Here is a 19,434-nt window from a genome sequence, read left to right as displayed (position 1 = left end):
CTGTCATCTTGCTACTGCCATGCCTGTACCCATGCCAATTCCTTTTGAAAGAGCTGTAGGTGAAAGGCCCCATGAAAGAAATTTAGGCATTTATTAGTATTCTAGTATTTTATTGCCAGTATGCCTTTTGTGTGTCTTTCTATTCTGGCAAGGCAGTGTGATCTAGTTTACTTGAAAACGGTGTTGGGGACTCTGGAACTGTAACTCTGGTTTCACTGCTCTGCTGCCACCTGTACTCCATCAAAATCACTGAGCTTTGCTGTGTCCATCTTCTGATCTTCAAATTGCACTAGCAGCTACAGATTCCAATTTACAGAGATGCTACCAGAGTTTTCTAAGGCTGCTGAACACCTGTCGCTTCTGCTTACCTCAAAGATTTCAAATGCTCTGAGAAGGAGGGTCAGGGAGAGTAAAAAAAAAAAAAAAACAAGCATCTTTAAGGTCATGCTTTACTTCAAAAGCACCATTTATAAAAATAGGTAAACTTAATTATTTCTGCTAGCCAGTGGGAACTTGTTACAGTTTTTGATGTGGTACAAAACATACCAATTAAGAAGAGACTAGTAAAGTTTTCTAGGTTTTCCAGATACAGAATCACAGTGGACTCCAGATAATCTAAAGTCCTTCAGGTTTCTTAAGGTCAAAATATTTTAAAGCCAATACTTCAGAGGTGCACTTTTTTTTTTTTAATGAGTGATTTACTTTATTATTAAAGCCAATAAAATTACTTATCTGGCTAAGCTAATTCCTACAGTCCAGTTACTCTGATCATATAAAGATATCTGTGATGGTCTTTGGCCTTTTAAATGTTTCCTAGAAAGAGTAAGCAATTTTTTAATATGTTTGTTTTCTGGGATTTTTTTTTCTTCCTCTACTGATAGGACTTAGGACAGGGGACTCAAAAAAATAGATAACAATAACTAGATGCCTATTTTTAGTTCCAAACTCTTCTGTCTTCATAGGACTAAAAACCCGTGTACATGCATTTTTCTTACATGTACATCCCTGCAGCAGACCTGCATTTACTTGTCCTCCTTCACCTGAGTCATATTTGTACTCCTGGATAGATAATGGCAGTTTGAATACAGCTATCCATTGCCTGGGGCAAGACTAAGACTCAGAAGCCAGAGTGAAAAACAACTTCTGATTCAGCATCCCTGGATATTTTTGGTGGCCTCCTCTATCTCCTGCATTAGTGACAACAGTGACCTACCTACCTTGTCTGTCTCCTTATCCCTCATTTGCTTTAGATTTGATCTCCATTGTGGCTTGTTCAGTTGCTCTGCAGCTATGGCCTCACCTCATCCTGTACATTGGAAATAAATATACTGGGAAGGGTGGAGCAGACATGCTGCTCCCCTCTTATCTCACCCTCAATCTCTTCTTTACTCCAAATTTTCTTAGAGTAATCTGCAGCTCCACAGGCTGCATTCAATGGCATCAGCTCATTGGACTTGACTGACTACACATTAACAGCTCACCAAGACAAATCACAAATAAACAAAGCTACAAAGTCAGTTTATTTTTCTCTGCTTTCATCCTATTTTCTTTTTAAAGACTGCAGAACTACAGGTGAGTTTCATCCAATGAATTATGGATCCTATACCATGTATACTACAGAACTGGAAGGTCTACTGAGACTGACTTTGCAGCATAGTGCTTATGGCATAGAGCAATGAAATTGGGGGTACTGGTTCAATTATCTGTGCTGATGTACAGTTATTAATTTATATAAAATTGAAGCTGGCAGAACTTACAAGTGAGAAACGTTTACTATTGCTTATGCCAAATGGGCAAGATCTTGAACTTGGGTCATTCACAGACATACGATAACCCATGGGCCGTTAGGGACTAGTTAGGGACTAGTTAGGGAAGGAGACAGAACAAGGAGGCTTGTCTTTAACTTGGTCTCCCACTGCATCCTTAGCGCTAAACCAGGTAAGTGAACCATAGATTACATGGATGGCAAATGGTGAGGAAGATGACTGGATCACTGGTCTCACAGCTTGTACTCAGCAATACAAAGTCCAGTTGGTTGTTGGTTACTATTGGTATCCCTGAAGCAATGATAATGAGCTGATACTGTTTAATGTCTTTAATAACAACCTGGATCATGGAATAAAGCACAGTCTCAGCAAATTTGTGGATGATACTAAACCACGGAGGGGTGGTTGAGATGCTGCTCTTCAAAGGAGGTTGCTCCTCAACTTTGACAGGCTGGAGGAACTGGCTGACAGGAACCTCACACATTCCACATAAACCCTGCAGCTGGGATGAAATAATCCTCTGCAACCAGACAGACTGGGGCTAACTGGACAGACAGCCCTTGCAGAAAAGTCCTTTAGGTTTTGTTGGCGACAAATTGAATACAAATTTGCTGTTTTGGCCAATGATAACACCCTCACACTAGGTTAGCGTATTAGGAAGAATGTAGCCAGCAGATCAAGGTATATGATTGCTTTCTTGTTATTCACACTTGTGAAATAACTGGCTACTCTGTTCATTTTGGGCTTCCCCAGCACAAGGATATCATGGACATATCACACCAAGCCCTGCAGAGGGCTGAAGCAACTTGACATAGAAAGAAAGACCAGCAGAGCTGGGTTTTTTAACCTTAAGGAGAAAAGGCTAGGAGAGCTAATTAATGGCTTCATCTACTTAACGGGAAAGTGAAGCCAGGGTCTTCTTAGAGGGACACAACTGTAGGATGAAAGGCAACAGAAACAAGGTTGCAGAATTTTAAATCCAATTAGACATAAAAGAAAAGAAAATTCCCCATTTGGTGGTCAAATAACATCACAAGTTGCCCAGAGCACGTGTGGAAGTCGCATTTCAGTCCTTGGAGAACTCAGAACTTAACCTGACAAAGTCCCAAGCAATCTGACCCAGCTGTCTCTGCTCTGAGTAGGAGCAGGACTGGGTGATCTCTCAATGTCTCTTCCAACCTAAATTATTCTGTGATTCTGTAAAGTTCTCAGTCTTGTTGCCTGGGCAGTTCTTGAACATTGAAGTTTTGGAGGGTTTTAGGACGTTTCAGTGAAGCAGACACATCAAACATGAAATCGCAGTTTCTAAACATGAGACTTCAACCAGGATTATTCCTTGCACTTAGTGGTGTTACTGTAATGCTCCTGCATGTATTATTTTTATGCAAACTAGAGATATTTTGTTTCAGCACAGTGTATTTCTCTGCTGGGGATCTGAACTCTGGTCTCCAAGACAGCAAAGGAATATTGTGCCTTATCCAGCTGGTTTGAAGTTGTTATGTATCCACACGGACACAGCCTAAGTGAATATCACCTGAGTCCTACTTAAAACTAGAAACTGAACTGCATTTCAGTAGACTGCAGTTTGATTAAAAACAGACTGGGTGAAAACTCAAGTCCAAAAGTCAATAGTCATTTCAGTGAAATAGAACTATGTGGAGTCCCGTGCATATTTTTAATCCATATTAAAGGACTTCTTAAAATGTCAAGAGTCCAGTCTCCTGAATGTAACATTTCCCTCCAGGTTAAGCCTCAGTCAGAATGGAAACCATCAAATCTCTGTCAGTCTCTCATGTGAACAAGAAATGGGCTAAAATTGCCTTGATGCCAACAACACATTTTACAGATTGCCTGATATTTTTTCAATGCAAAATTAAAATAGATCACCGAGAATATAAGGTAATGAAAAATTGAGCTAATCACAAATTTTCCATTTTAGAGAAGATGCAAGCTCAAGATACATTGAAAAAAAATCTACCATATCTATATGTCTTTCTAAACACTTCTGAAGCATAAATGTCACATGTATTTATTGGTGTCTCAGACTGAAGAGTACACTAGTGCCATTAAAAAACCAAATTCTGCTAAATCATGCAATAAACAAAATTGCAGCATCTAATTTGACAACTGCCACTGCTATAAAGATTTCCACTTCTGCTAATAAAAGGATGACATGTAAAGATTTTTCCTTAAATCAGCAGATTAATTTGCAACTTTTTCATTGCCATAAAGTTGCAGTAATTGTTACTCAAAGGCAGAAAGTAAAATTTTACACTTGCACAAATCCTAAAACCATGACAACAGGGAATCTGATTATTTTTAGTGGATTGTTAAAAATTCACCACAGTTCAATATTTTAAACTCTTGGTACAAGCTATTTGCACCTCTTAAATATTAATCCTGGTTTTAAATAATTTTCTTATAGCTTAAACAAAGAAGCAGACCTAAATTCAGTATGAATTACATCAGTAGTTAAATATCTAACAAGAAATTAACATCACTATAAATCTATTTTACATTTTACAATGATTATTTAGGACAGCTGAGCCTCATACATGCTGAAAGAGTATGTCAGCATACAACAGCTGCTGATAAAAACCAGCATGTGTTGGTGGGAGCTTTTTGTTTTCTGAAGATAATTAAAAATTGCTATAGTTTTCCAGCTGCTACAGAGTCAATAAGGAATACTTAAAAAAAGTGAGTGGCACTTTTTGGATTCACTTTAAATGGATTGTGGCTATGTCTATTGAATATTCACTTAAGACAATTATTCTACAGTTCTGGGTTTTCATAAGTTTTCTAAAAAGCAAGCTTTAGTTTCAACCAGAAAATTTTCAACTGTCAACTTCAGGTGCTCAGGAGGAAGAAAGCACTCTGGTCACAGAAATGTTTTGCTGAACAAGAAAAGCTACTCACTCCACTACTTGTGTCCTTATCCTTAAAATTCTGTGTACTATATATATTCAAATTGCATTTTAAAAGCTCTCTCTATTGGTCTTGGCAGTTTTTTTGAAAACTTTCTGTTCTTAGAAACATTCACAGGCACCATGGAGCTGTAAAAAGCCTTGCCAGTGTGGGAGTCAGTGGCTCTGCAGAGCTACCATGAAAATGCCGATAGCTTTATACCGATCCTCACTGAAGACTCAAGATGGGGGATCTTCCAGGACTTCAGACCACAGAAAATAATATGATATTATTTTCACATAATATCATACATGGTGGCAGGTGAAAACTGTCTTCCTGCTTGTACAACTTTTAGGTCCCATGCCCAATGAGAATCCAATGGCAATAGAGCAACTTAACGAAAGTCTTCCACAGAAATGGTCCAAAACACAACTTTCTAGAACAGGCAACTTCAAAGGTCTGAGACACTTCTGAGTAACATATAATTACTTAGCTGAGTAAACTTAGCTGAGTACTTAAATGACCTCTCCTTGCAGTTCTCATTGCTGGTAGCTTTCCATGAGCATCTGGAATCTGGTGGAAACTGGTTTGCACTCTCTGACTAAAAAGATAAACCAAATAACAGAAAAGGAACTAAATTTGCCTCAGTGATAGCCCAGTTCTCTCACACATCTTGACAAGCTGTGGATGTCAGAGGTCAGATTACAGCCCAGAAATATGTATGGATCATCTGATTTGTCAGCCTTGAAATAGACTTTCAGTACCCAACATTAGAGAAAATAAGTATTACTGAAACAAAGTGTAATTTCATTTTTTCTTTAGCAATTGCAATTGTTTCATTTTAAACTTCAGAGGCCAGAACTAATGAATTGATCTTCAGATAAGAGGCCACTTGAAATAATAAGACTTTCAGCAAATAACACTGCCATTATGCACCAGGGAGCTGAAACGCTTATTATGCAGTTCAGTGAAAATTCAAAAGAGACAAAGAATTTGATATGACTGGCAGCAGCACTGTCTAAAAATAGCTCTGCATAAAAGGAATTAAAATGTCACCGGAAATCTCTTCCTTCCTTCAGAAGCTGCTGGTAAACAGAACTTTCTTAGTCTGAACTGATAATTGCCCCATGTGCAAGTGCAAGGGCACCCCTTTGCCTCTTTCTGGCACCCATGGCCCTTCAAGGAGGATGTCAGGGCTGCTGGGGAGGGATGGCCTCAGGGTGAACTGCAGCCACTCATCTCCCCAGGTAGCACCACTGATGCCATGTCTGATCAGCCATCACCACGATGAAGACAGCTTCAGCTTTCAGCATGAAGCACTGGATGAAGATAGAGCAATCCTGGCCATGAATCAGTGCCTGTATTATTTGATCCAGGCTACAGCACTCAGACAGTAGTATGAAATGCAGCTTTTGCTGCCCTGGCTCAGGTTTTGGCAAGGGTGTTTAGTTTTAATGCAGAATCAGCAGTTCGAATGATAAAATTTTGGAAAAAGTATTCTATATCTCAGTCTGTTGATTTGGAAGAAACTTTTAAGACAGATATTGCTGAATTTAAGAGACAAGAAACTCCTCTTAACTCTGGATAAGACCTAGGCAGACTGCCACACTTTTAACGAAGTGAAGCTGACAGGATGGCAGTTTTAAAATGTCCTCAGAAATACATATAAATATAGCTGTAAAAATGAAAAGAAAAAGGAAAAAATGTAAAGCCAAGGACTTACTGCCTCACCCTCTGTGCCAAGCACTAACTTTTGGATTTTACATTATCCCCTTCAGATAAATGTTTGCAGGAAGAGAAAGTCATTACCTCTGAAGTTACAAAATGATTAGATATTCAGCTGCCGCCATCAGATGCAATTAAAGACACAAAACTTAGATTCATCCTGCAGAACATTAAAGTTTGCCAAATATATCATGAAAAAGCCACATTGTGTGGCTCTGAGAGTCTTGTCCTGTCCAGACTCCCAGTCCCATATCAGCTGGGGACTAGGGAAAATGAAACATTCTGTGCTTCCTGAAGCTGAAACGATGGAAAAGGACTGTACCTTTCACACGAGTGAAAGATGGCACCCTGGTGCCATCTGAGTGTTGACAGAGATACTGCTTCCTCCTCAAATCTAGAGTCATCTAACATCTTTGGTCCCTTTTCAAATCGTGGGTCTTTTGGAAGGACACTTGATGATGCTGCAGTCATTGGGATCAGCAATAAGATCTAATTATTTGGAATAGTTTTTGCAAGTTCTGACCTTACACAGATTTGGGACACTAATTTCAAAAGGGGAAGGATGGGGTTGTGGTTAGCTAATATGAACTGTCTGTTTCATAGTATGATATAATGAAAACTACTTAAGTACTTGGCTTTTAAACAGAATTTATTTCTGCGTTTTTGCAGGAATGAAAAGGCACTCCATGACAGGATACATTTACTTTTGCACATTTTCATCACAAACTTCAAGCATTAAAAATTGTATTACCTCTTTTGGGGGATAATAGACCATGTGAGCAAGGTTTTTCATTTTGCATCTTCTGTGGCAGCAGCAAGAGGGGTTACAATTACACTGCTAAATGAAACACAGACTGATTCTTGTTTTTTGGTCAAGTGGCATCACTCACCTCATGTCCTCACTACCTAGTAATATAACTAGTCCTCTCTGAGGCTTAGTCTGAGCTGAGCCAGCTGGAGAAGCCCAAAACAGAGCCGGAGAATCTGCTCAGCAGCCCAGGGGGTACTTCAAGCTCACCTCCCATCTTTTTTATTCAGCAGCACAGATATGCCCACTCAGACTCACAGGGACATTTTACTGCTGTACCAACACAGGAAGGCAATGTGTTAACACCTAATATCTGCAAGCAGGAGTTTCTGGATAATAATGTGGATAAATGGACATTGAAGAATTGGCCCAAAGGGTACATGCAATAAGGAAGGGGGAAGTGTTGTCAGAGATCTAGAGAAAATCCACATGGTTCAGCATGTACTGAGGGGTTTGGAGAAGCAATAGTTCTTTGCAGAGAAGTGTTTCACAGGAGTAAATCACTCCTCACTTCACTCCTCACTCCACCATCCTCACTTCCCAACCCATTCAGCAGTAAAAGCTCTGTTGCCTTTTCTTAAAGCTGAGGATGCTGTATTTTCCTGCAAATGATTGCAGGAAGGAAGCTGAGAAATCTCCCAGAAAATGGCAGGTCTGGAGAGTGCTAGATGCCCGTGGGTGTGTGTTTGTGACTAAAGAGGATAAAAGCTAGAATTAAATTAGAGATTTCAATTTGAATTTACTCCTTTTATCCATATTCCTAAACCATTCAAGTGGTGGAGGACTAGAAACAAGCACTGCAAAATCAATAAAATAAACAAACCATGAAAGACACTAGTGACACATTAAGGGGGAAAAAATCAGATACCCTCTAGGCCATTGGGACTAAAGGAGAGAGATGACAATAAATAGACAGAGATTTTGGTTCCAAATCCTGAAAACTTTGCTCACACAAACAGACCTTCCTCCAACCAAAATCCAATTAAAAGAGAGCACAACTATTGCCAAAGGCCTGTAACATCTAGCTCATTAAAACAGTACCAGTTGACATTATGAGGATGTATTATTTTGCTCCTTCAGCACAGGGGAAAATTCATCTGAGTAAGTAGCAGGGCTGAGTCCTTCTTTGGCAAAGGCTTTGACTGGAAAGCAAAATGTCTGGTATGTTCCAGGCAGGCAGTTTCCATGCCTGGCAGATGGTATTTACTTAAGATGTACCTCACAGCCCATTATTTTAAACCAAGTTACTTTTTCAAGTTTACCTAACTTATCACAAGGATTGTTCATCTCTGTGTCTGTATTAGTCAAAATCCCATGCGTTCTGAACTGCTACGGAGGGATGGTTTTCTCCCCGTAGAATTAAACTCGGTCCTGTAACAAAAGAGAGGCGAAAACCCACAAGATGCTTTCAAACTGAGTCACACACATCCTTTTCAGCCAAGCCAAAATACTCCCAAGTCCTCTGAATCATACTATCTACTCTTCTAAATAGTCCAGCTTCTAAATAGTCCAGCTCAAGGTGCTCGAGCCCTCCTCTCTCCCACCATATTATGGTGTTCTTCTCTGACCCATTAAACTGGAACTGAAAGGGGAAACTCCTCAGGTTTTTAAGCAAAAAGTGCACCACAAGGCACAAAGATGAGGGGTTTCTCACTTGCTTACATTTATTTATCTATAAAATGAGTATAAATAAGAAATGACAAAACTAGTATTATACTGGATCAAGCTCACAGGATATGTAATTCATCATTTTACCCCCAAAAGCAGCTATTAAAAGGTGTAACAAACTCAACTACAGACAATTGCTTCATAACCTAGTAACAAGGGTCCTGTTTGCTCAGTCCCTTAGGCACTAGTCCAAACATACGTGATGCCCTATTTGAAACAGCTCATATATTTGTTTAAGTGCAATTAAACATCTGACAATATCTTGTGATAGGAATAAGATAAAAAAAAAGAGTGAGGCTAAGATGCTGTCATTGACTACGCAGCTTGCACAGGAATAAAAATTAAAAGCACATAACTCTCTACTGCCAAGAAATAATAATATCTGTTTGGAACCTAAAACTGCAGATTTTTTTAAATTAACATTTACAGTGCTCATGGTACAAACATTGCACTTTATTTTCAGAGATTTCTGTATAAATACGGATATAAGAAACTGAGTAGCAAAAATGCTACATACATATTCTCTTAATTAATCAACTATTATGAGTCATTTCATTTCCATTTTACTTCTGTTATATAGCATTTTATATGCCACAGTGACTTACCACTCCTTCTAAATTTAAACTAATTCCCCTTCTGATTATTATGACTCTAGTGATTCATTTATTGAGCATAAATCTTGCATTTATTGGCTTAAATGTCTTTTAATATTACTGTCTTTACTTATACAATGGGTTAATATGAAATTCAGTCTCCTCCATGATCAATGCAGAAGATATATAGCACAACTACAGCTGTTCATTTCACAATTTCAAAATAAGAAAGCCTCATGTTAAGATTTCACCTTGGCTGAAATCCTGCTTTCAGTGAAATTGAGAGTAAAAGTCTCCTAACTTATAAGAAGAGCCAAGATTTACTTTTTGGTGTTCAACCTGCATGTGTCAGCTGAAGTGTCTTTGACATTTCGTGGCTGTGAAGCTTTAAGACTAGAAATAGCCACTGCTATTGAATCCAATCTCCAGTACCACACAGACCACTTCTAGTTACATATTTGAACTTTTTTGCCAGATAGTGGCTCCAGTGAAGGTTTCTCCCTTTTAAATGTCCTGCTGTTTATGAAAAACAACTTTTTAAAACTTTAATTAGCTGGACTGCACTCTTATATACCAATATTGTTTTTAAAATAAACACATCTCAGGGCACTCTGAGCTTATAAATACCTCTAAGGATGCTCACATTTTTTGTGTTAAAGTTTCCCACAAATACTTCAACCGTTTCAGAGTACAAGTACATAATAAAAGTATTCTTAAAAATCCTATTATTTAATTAAGAATTCTAGTTTATTTAAGTCTAGGTCTAAAGACTTAAGGAAAGAGTGTATAAGGAAGAAAAGATGATGAAGAAATCTCAGGTGACATAGGGTCTCAGTTTCTAAGGGACCTTAAAGAGTGTATGAAACAACCAACCCAAAGATCCCTTTGCTGTGAGCACACACCTGCCCCACACATATCTAATGGTGGAGGGGGGTGGACCATGTCCCAGCTGAGGTCTGCAAAGCAGCTCTGCAGCTAAGGATGTTCCTCCTGGTGCTCTGGGCAATCCCAGCCCCAGTTCTGTCCTCTCCTGTGTGCCTGGGTTGGACCATAGACAGAAGCACCACAAGAGGAGGCACCGGGAGCTGTGAAGTGGCTACAAGGTGCTGCTGCCCTGACTTCCCAGCTTACAGGCTCATGAGACAGTAGACCTCCAGCACTGGTCAGAGATGACCTAAGTGAGGGTGTTTGTATCATTACCACCAAGGCTGAATCTTGTTGGTTAATCTTTCACTTTCCTGCGTTCAGTCAGTGAGGTTTAAACATGTGCAGGTAAAGTGGCCAGCATCAGAACATGAGAAAGGCTATGGTTCAGGTTGCCTGAACAACTGTATTTTGTCCTCTTTGTATGTCTGACCAAACTCACAGTCTTTAATTTTTTAATTGTATCCCATTTCCCATCCTGTAATCCACACCTGTGTGCATACCAGGAATTTTATGTGGGCTTTTTTAATGCAGCCTCTGACTGCAACATTTTCACATACATGACTTCCTGTTCTCCTTTTGAATACAAGAGCATATTATCTCTTAGGGTAGAATAATTGTTGAAATTTAAGTCACTTGAATTGCATAATTTTTTCCAAGTCACTTGTATACCTCTGTAACACTTTCCACAAATTCCACTCATTCTTAGAAAAATAGAAGAAATAAACACCTTGAACTAATTACAAAGGGAAGACTATAAGACAGAAAAGTGCATTTGTTTGCACTTCTAAAACTCACTCAAACCAGACAAATCCAGGTGACCAAAGGTAATAGCAGACATACAAGATCAAAACTGAAATCGCAACACATGAGAGTATAAAACATTTACTGAATGTTGAATGGAGAGTTTGCCTTGAAAAATTGAAAGTCTGATTTAATATCGCTCCATCTAACAATTCTCTTCAACTGTTCTTGCCTGTGGACATAAACTGAGACAAATCACAGGACATTACACACTGTGGGCAGGAATTTACTCACTGAGAATAGGAATTTGTCTTGTTTTCATTTGCTTCTTCATATTATTGTCTTACTGAATGTGCAGGCGAAGAATCTAATTGTACTGTAGGTGAAAGGGAACATTCCTTTACCAGCCTGTCTATGCTGGGGCAGATGTGGCTTCATTCACCTTGACTTACACTCTACCTGTACTGCACAGTCCAATTTAACATTTTCAGGGTATAGCCTTAATTCTTCATTACTTTTTACCTACAGCTACTTTTTGTATTTTCTGTTCTGCACTGAGTTTAGCCATGCACTTTAAAAGAAATAACAACTTTGTGACTCATGTAATATAAATTCTTGAAAGCCACCACCTTATTTATTTAAAGAAAACATGAGTAATCGTTAATGAATTCTCATACAGTTACTGCATAGAGAGTTTGAATAAATGCCTCAGACCAAGCATGCTACACCCCGTTCCTTTACGCTGAGGCATGTGTCCCCTTCAGTGTGGAAACGAATGGCCTTATGGGGGAAAGGGAATCATCAAAAAGATCACATCTTGAAATTACCTGTTTAATACCAAACAGATAATTACCACTCACATTCACAGGCCACCTCATAATTCTGCCTGAAGGAGTTGGTGGTGTACACAAACTAAATATTTAGGAGTTTCAAAGTATGATCTGATTGAAATAACAGTCTGGTTCCTGTCATTTCCCTTGTGGTGATTTTCTTTTTAGAAATTATTAAATAGTACAATTCCTCTAATGACTCATTTAGTTTATTTTTAACTAACACCAAAGGAAAATACAAAGGAAATAGTTTTCAGCAAATGTGTTTTTCAGGGAGGAAAAAAAGCTGTATTGCGATATGATAGCATAAATTAGCATAGTTTAGAACAGTATATGCAGCTAATGGCTGAAAAACTAGCACTATGTGCAACACTTGGTATCACACTGCATTACTGACCAGGAATGGAAGCTTTGACTGCTTTATACATTATAAATTGGATATGTTGTAATTTTGTAAAACATTCCTTTCACTAAGGAAAAAATTTCCCTGATATAACAATCCTACTTCAGGTGCCTCCAGTCTGAAAATGAGGAAGTGAAAAATAACTGGGTAAGCAGCAGAGAGCAGGTATTCAAACAAGCCCCAGGGCAGCTTAGCACTTAAACATGTGGCAGATCTGTTTTCAGCAAAGTAATTAACAAGGCAGGATTCACCATTCCAACAATCTTAAAATGCAGGCTGGATCTTTTTCTAAATGTATGCTACAATCCAAATTATTAGATTGGAGAAGTACTAATACAAGAATTGGGGTAGCTATGCTCAAATACTTTGTCTTAATAGCCTTAAAATGTATGACTCAAAGATACACAAATTCAAACAACTAAATAATGATTTACATGCTTTACTCAACTGAATGACTGAAAGCAAGTTTTGGTTGTCATCTTGCATCTCCTAATCTACTTTTCAATTATTGATAAGTTTCTCTGTGGCACTCTGCTAGTTATGAATCCCATTTGTTAATGGGTAAAACTCATTCACCTCTAAAAGCACAGCCTGATAACTCCATCCATTTTAGAGTACTCTTCTAGTACCCTCTGGGAAAAGGATGGGGACTGATCCAGTACCCTCACACTGCTTACAGTCTGAACAAAGCAAGCAGAGAGGGTGACATGCTAATCCAGCAAAACTTGGTGGAAGTATTGTGAGGGATTGATGGATCTAGGTTTTTCATCCAGACCATAAACTGGAGGTTTCAAACTGAGTCATATCAGTTAGGCTTATATTTTTTGGTATTGCTAATACAACTATTTGTATGAAAATTATTAGTCATTACTTAGGACACTGTAGAAAAAAATGTGTGCCTTGGTTTTGCACTAGATGTGTGTCTGCCTACGTATGGGCTTACAGACGGACATCAGCATCTATCTGCACACATAATTTCCTTACTGCTAATGAAGTGACATGTGACCAACAGTGGATCTTGTCCCCAGCTTACATCAGTAAAAGAAATAATGTATTTATTCTTAGTGACCCAAAATACATAAATATTTCATATACTGAACAGTAACATACATCACATGATCAAGTTACTATACAAATATCATTTCCACAGCTCTGTGCAGAACAGGTTGGAAAGCTGTGAAAGAGAAGCAGAGGTCATGCACCACAGACTGACCATCCATGCAACAAGCTGCAGGAAGAAAAGTTACAACTTTGAAACTTCCCACCATGCAGCTTGTCCAAAGACTCAGCAGCACTGGCTGGCTTTGGCAGCCCTGGCTGTCCCAGACGGATTACAGGTTACAAGAGGGAATGTTAAACAGCACCATGACAGGTAGAAGAGGTGTGTTAATCCAACACATCCTCAGTTAATGCTGTTTGAACACTAAGTTGGTACTAGCACTGCACGCAAAATATTTTCAAATAAACTTGCAGAGAACTAAATTACCCTTTCTTTCCATTCAATCCAGGCCATACACTGGGTACACAGAATGACATAATATCCTTCCTGAAATCAGAGCTGCAGTGAGGACCAGTATCCTTCAAACACGACCAGTTCCTGAGACTGCCTTGCAAACAACTACATTTTCCTAATTGCCACAGAAACTATCTTTTTCATCTTTTTAAACCTAGCCAAAGAATTATGCATTGTTTTCTTTATAAATGCAATAAAATTTCATCACTATATTCTGTACTACTGCCAAAGTTTGACAGCCATAGATCTAAAGAATCTTACTGGAAAGCAGCGCACAAAAATAGCCATTCCATTTAACTGCTGCTGGTCAAAACCTCACACCAGTTGCTGTGATATTTGCCAGATATGAAAGTGAATGATGTCATCTCCATACCTGCCCCTAGTTAGCAGAATCAGACACCTTTTTACAAGCTGTCCAGAAAGTGGCTTTTATCATCAGAATTTTTTTTTTTTATGTGACATTTTTCTGCATGTAGGACCACATCCACTTTGGAAACCAGTGCTCTTGAAAACAGGATTCCATACAAAACCATGATCAATACAAAACTGTGTATTGATTTGCTTTTTAATCCAGAAAAATCGGTACAGTTGGTTAGGGTTTTTATCTTTGCATTAGCCCTTGTGAAGATGATTTTAAATTGTGTGCACAGGCCAAAGGATTTGTTTTGGGGCCAATCTGCGTTTAGCTTTAGTGCCATAGACAGACATTCAGAAAAAACCAAATCGATACATTTGTAATGACTGCTTAGATAACTGCTTAAGCAGCTGTGGCAAGCCTAGTCAGCAATTATTTTTAAGGATATGTGACAGATTTTCTAATGTCCTGACAGTTACACACACTTGTTCCCAAAGGATGTTATCCCATTTGCCTTCTTCCAGTTGCACTGGACTTCTGCTTCTTTTTTAATTGGATGACCATCTATTCTTCTTTTGTGGGTTACTATGGGAAGGTTTGACCTGTAGCAACCAGAGCAGATGGGCTGGTGCCAGTAACTGCTCAGACAGTCACACAAAACGAAGTTCAGCACCTAAGATACCACAGTAGTTTATGATTAAAAGGTAACTTAGTTAAATGGCTAATCATGCACTAGCATTTCTCTCCTGGTGGTCGGTGCATGTGTGTATGTGTGGAAACAGAGAGGTATGAATGACTATTTCAAACCCTGTCTCTAGGCACATTAATTTGGAATAGAGACAGGAAACGCGCCTGAAACATGAGGCATTAAAACCTGTTCTCTTACGAAAGGGCAGACCTGCAGACCCTGCGCCAGCGCCGGGCTGCGGAGCGCTCCTGCCAGCAACTCACCTTGCTGAATCTTCGTCACCAGCTGGTGACGGGCGAGAATCCTGCTGGTCCTGTAGGGAGGGCGCCGGGCGGGCGGATCGCAGCGCCAGAAGAGCTCCTGGCCCTCGGGGGACACCGCGTTCAGGTAAAAGCAGGCGGTGCCCGCGGCCCGGGGCACCTGCTTCAGCATCGCCGCTGCCCCCGATCGGAACCAGGGCAAGGAGAGCAGGGACGCTCGAAGCCCCAGGGAGCTGCGAGGAGCGAGCGCTTTAAACGCTAAAGGAGTGCCAAGACCTACTACAGCTCGGGATTCCGGCTCTCCCACATGATCCGCGCGGGCCAATCGCTCCAGCACAGCAGCCTGGGGAAGTGAGCCTGCGGAGCGGGACAGCCAGCCTGCTCCAGCCCGGCGCACAACCCTAGCCCCAGCCCCAGCCCCGCACAGCCTCAGCCCCAGCCCCAGCCCCAGACTGTCCCGGTTCAGCAGACACAGCCTTTCCCAGCTCTAGCCTGTCCCGGTCCAGCACGCACAGCCTGCCCCAGCCCCAGCCCCAGCCCCAGCCTGCTCCGATCCAGCCCGCACAGCCTCTCCCGGCCCCGCACAGCCTTTCCCGGCCCCGCACAGCCTTTCCCGGCCCCGCACAGCCTTTCCCGGCCCCGCACAGCCTTTCCCTGCCCCGCACAGCCTTTCCCGGCCACGCACAGCCTTTCCCGGCCCCGCACAGCCTTTCCCGGCCCCACACAGCCTTTCCCGGCCCCGCACAGCCTTCCCCAGCCCCGCACAGCCTTTCCCGGCCCCGCACAGCCTTTCCCGGCCCCGCACAGCCTTTCCCAGCCCCGCACAGCCTTTCCCGGCCCCGCACAGCCTGCCCCAGCCCCAGCCTGCAGCAGCCGCAGCCTGTCCCGGCAGCTCCCCGGCTGGCCGGAGTTTACCCAAGCACGGAGGGGCTGCACCGGGCCGCCTCAGAAAGCAAAGAAGAAATAGCTGAAGACGTTCGAAGATGCGTGGTTTAGAGTATTCAGGGCTGCCGAAAACCTTTTTCTCCTCTACTCTACGCTGGCCAGCTGTTGACTCATCTCTGGAGATGATGCCCTCGCTTACTTTTCTAAAAATCATACCCCTGTTTGCCAAGAAAAAAGTCCGTTTACGGAAGGGCTGTCTGAATCTCCAAAACCACATGGTACAAGGAGCACTGGAACAAGCGAAGCCCTTGGGATGAAAAAAATTTAACAACACCTAGCAGCAGCCACTCAGCAGTAAACAAAACCCAAGAGTCCCCAGCATTAATGCTACCAAGAACTGGTCACAGCCTGGAAGAGGGAAAGGGGATGGAGACGTTCTCTGTTATTCATCTTTTTTGTTGTTTTTTTTTTTTTTTTCAACAGACAGAGAGGCATGTGTTTTCATTCTATCCTCACATATCAACCACTGAGTTAGCAGAAGATGCTATTTCTTTAATTAATCATGTGGAAACAGAACATTGCCACTTTTATCAGCAGGAGGGCAGCAAATCTGAGTGAAAATATACTGAAAATGCCCTCCTAGTCAAATAATTTTTCATTAAATTCTAAAATACCAATATTTTGTATTAATACATCACTAGTGTGTGCGGATTTCTAATAATTATGGGAAGTGAGGGATTTCTAAGAATCCCAGGTCAGGAATGATGCTGCCACCTCCATGCCCCTTCCCATGAGACCAGTGTCAAGCTGGGGTGTGGCAGCTGACAGCACTGTTGGAGTGGCTGCAAGCTCCAGGCATCAAGGGCTCAACCCCATCCCAACTCATGGGGATCTTGAGCTCCCAAAACTCTACCTGGACATCCATCTGCCGTGACATTATTGTCTGTGCCCTGTTCCCCAGGCTTAAGGCCAACAATAACCCACGACATGCCATGGTACAATGGAACTCTCCTCGCACTCCCTGCCTCATAGATGCTGACCAGGACAGGGCCATCAGGTGGCACTGCCTGGGATCTGCCCCTTCAACCGAGGACAGGGCAGATATAGTCACCTAAACGTGAGAGGGAAGGACAGCTCTTGTTCACAACTATTCATTAAAATTTTGCTCCATGAAAACCCCCTTAGGACATGGTTTTACTGCAATGCAATCTGTTCTCATTACACCTTATGAATTTTATTCCTCATCAATGTGAGACTTGTGCAGTGCCATAAAATGGAGAAATATAATTCTAGGTACTAGAAATTTAAAATGAATGCTGTAGACTGGAAGCCTTCATTACCTGTTTTTACCATTAACAGCACCTGCAGGGTCTGTATGTGCTGCTTTTTGCTCCAAGTATGCCTGCATGGCCTTCTCTGAGGCTCTAAGCAGAAACTTCAAACTGAAGAGCAAAGACACAGCATCACTATCATCTGTACTCCCAAACAGGGCTGGGCACTGGCAGCCAGGCATAGGACTGACCAGTCTCCTCTCTGCCTTGCTGTGCAAAGAGGAGAGGCAGGATTGCTTCACAGGTATGAGCAGAGAGAGCCTCAACAGCAGGGAAGAGATCGCTCCCATTCCTACCCCAGCTTGCCAAGCCAGTGTCAGTCACTCTGCTGCCATCTTTTCAGAATAAATATCCCAGAGACTCTCAAACATCAATGACAGGCACAGTGTTTATCCAAAGAGACATTACCTCCATGCAGGGAAATTCATATTTGTTTAATCTACAGTTCTTTGATCTAATTCTATTTTTAAAATGCCATTGCTAATGTAAAGCAAGTATTAACATTTAATACTACTCTGCTTAAATATTCAGAAGGATTTCTTTTTCCGTTGGAAAATGCATTGACTTTTTCAGCTAATGGGATTCTGCATTCTTCCTTGCAATATTTCCAAAGTCTAGGAAGCAGTTTAAGAGAAATGTAATGCTTCAAAAGCCAGTCCAAAGAAACAAAAACCACAGCAAGAGCCTAAGTAAGGTGTATATACGAGTGAACACATCCACCAAGGGATCAGCAAACCCAGTTATATGTGTGTAGCAACAGCAGAGTACCAGCCTCAGTGCCCCTGTGGCTGCCCATCCCTTCCCATGTCTTCACCAGAGGGTAAGGCAACAGGGCAGAGCTGCCCTGCCAGCTTCCCAGCAGCTCATCTCAGAGCTCACAAAGGACAGAATAAGAAGCCTCTGTTGCTGAATGATGACTTTCCTCTCAGACACCAGGGTCCAAACACAACTTCAGAGCCAGAGGGTTGCCCCAGGCTCGGTGCTGACGAGTGCTGCCTGTGCTGAGGCTGAATTCTTTGGCCTCAGTCCAGTACTTGCATAGTAGTCAAATAAAACAAGAAACAACAAGAGTTAGCTGGTCTTGTGGTGCGTGTTTGAAAGCTCCTGTGCTTGAAGTTGTGCATGGCAAAAGAAAGAAGTAGCCCTCCTTGCATACTTTTAAAATGACTGTATCCTTGTTTGGTGACTGCCTTGACACTCACTGTTTATTTTCAAAAATGTGTCATTCAGACAAGGAAACTCCTTTGGCCATCAACCTCTCAGACAAGATGTACTAGAGAGGTCTAAGTTGTTATATAATAGCACTAATTAATATTTCAGTCTCAGTCTACAGACTGTTTCTGGAATAGTTAATAGAGCAACACTGAACTTCATGCTAATGCATCTCATAAAAGCACTTCAAAATAAAAGCTTCCCTGTGCATTTTACAAGGAAATGTAAAGGGAGAGAGCTCCAGCATACACCTGAAATTGCTGCCAGTCTTGACAGAAGCACAGCCCATGAGATGACAACCCAACCCCATGCTCCCATGTTGTGACTGATCCATGCAGGAAAGGAGATTCCTTCATAAAAACATGTCCGGAATTAGTGGGTTTTTAAAAAAACTAATCAGAAATGTCCACACTGATATCTGTAGTGTAATAACCACGTGTCACATCTAAAGTGACAAACAGTAACTTGATGGGTACTGAAATACTATGGGATATCAGGAATCTTTAACTAAAGGCTTATTCATATAGCACAGTGCTTCTGATGACGGCATGGACTTAGTATAACTGGCAAAGTCAGCTCAAGGAGTCATACTCCTTCCTCTCTGTATGCATTCACAGGCAGAACTGCAATACTTCATTTCTGTTAATTGATTTTTATGTCTCTCTGACACCTTTTCTCCCTGAAATGGCATTTGGTGTGAGAAAGGGATTAACTATTGGCAGGAAAAGTTGCCCGCCCCAGGGCTGCTCATAGATACTGCAGTATCTCAAGCAGTTCTGGAAATCTGCTTCATTCACTGTGAGTAGGGTGCTGACATCAGCTGGA

General features: G+C 41.2%; 1 protein-coding gene across 4 annotated transcripts in view; it reads right to left on the bottom strand.

Moving 5' to 3' along the window:
* STARD13 (StAR related lipid transfer domain containing 13) overlaps positions 1-19,434 on the bottom strand; it is a 246,078-nt gene that overhangs the window by 98,218 nt on the left and 128,426 nt on the right. Inside the window, exon 1 of one of the 4 annotated variants that reach the window (XM_036402989.2) lies at positions 15,185-15,315. The exons of the other annotated variants lie outside the window; for them this stretch is intronic. The gene's annotated coding sequence lies outside the window, so the exon portion shown is untranslated. Of the gene's footprint in view, positions 1-15,184; positions 15,316-19,434 lie in introns of those variants that run through there. 4 annotated transcript variants of the gene reach the window in all.

Source organism: Molothrus ater, chromosome 2, assembly GCF_012460135.2.
Source record: "Molothrus ater isolate BHLD 08-10-18 breed brown headed cowbird chromosome 2, BPBGC_Mater_1.1, whole genome shotgun sequence".
NCBI classification, from domain to species: domain Eukaryota; kingdom Metazoa; phylum Chordata; class Aves; order Passeriformes; family Icteridae; genus Molothrus; species Molothrus ater.
Note: the sequence above shows the minus strand (reverse complement) of the source record. Positions and strands in the feature narration are given on the sequence as shown.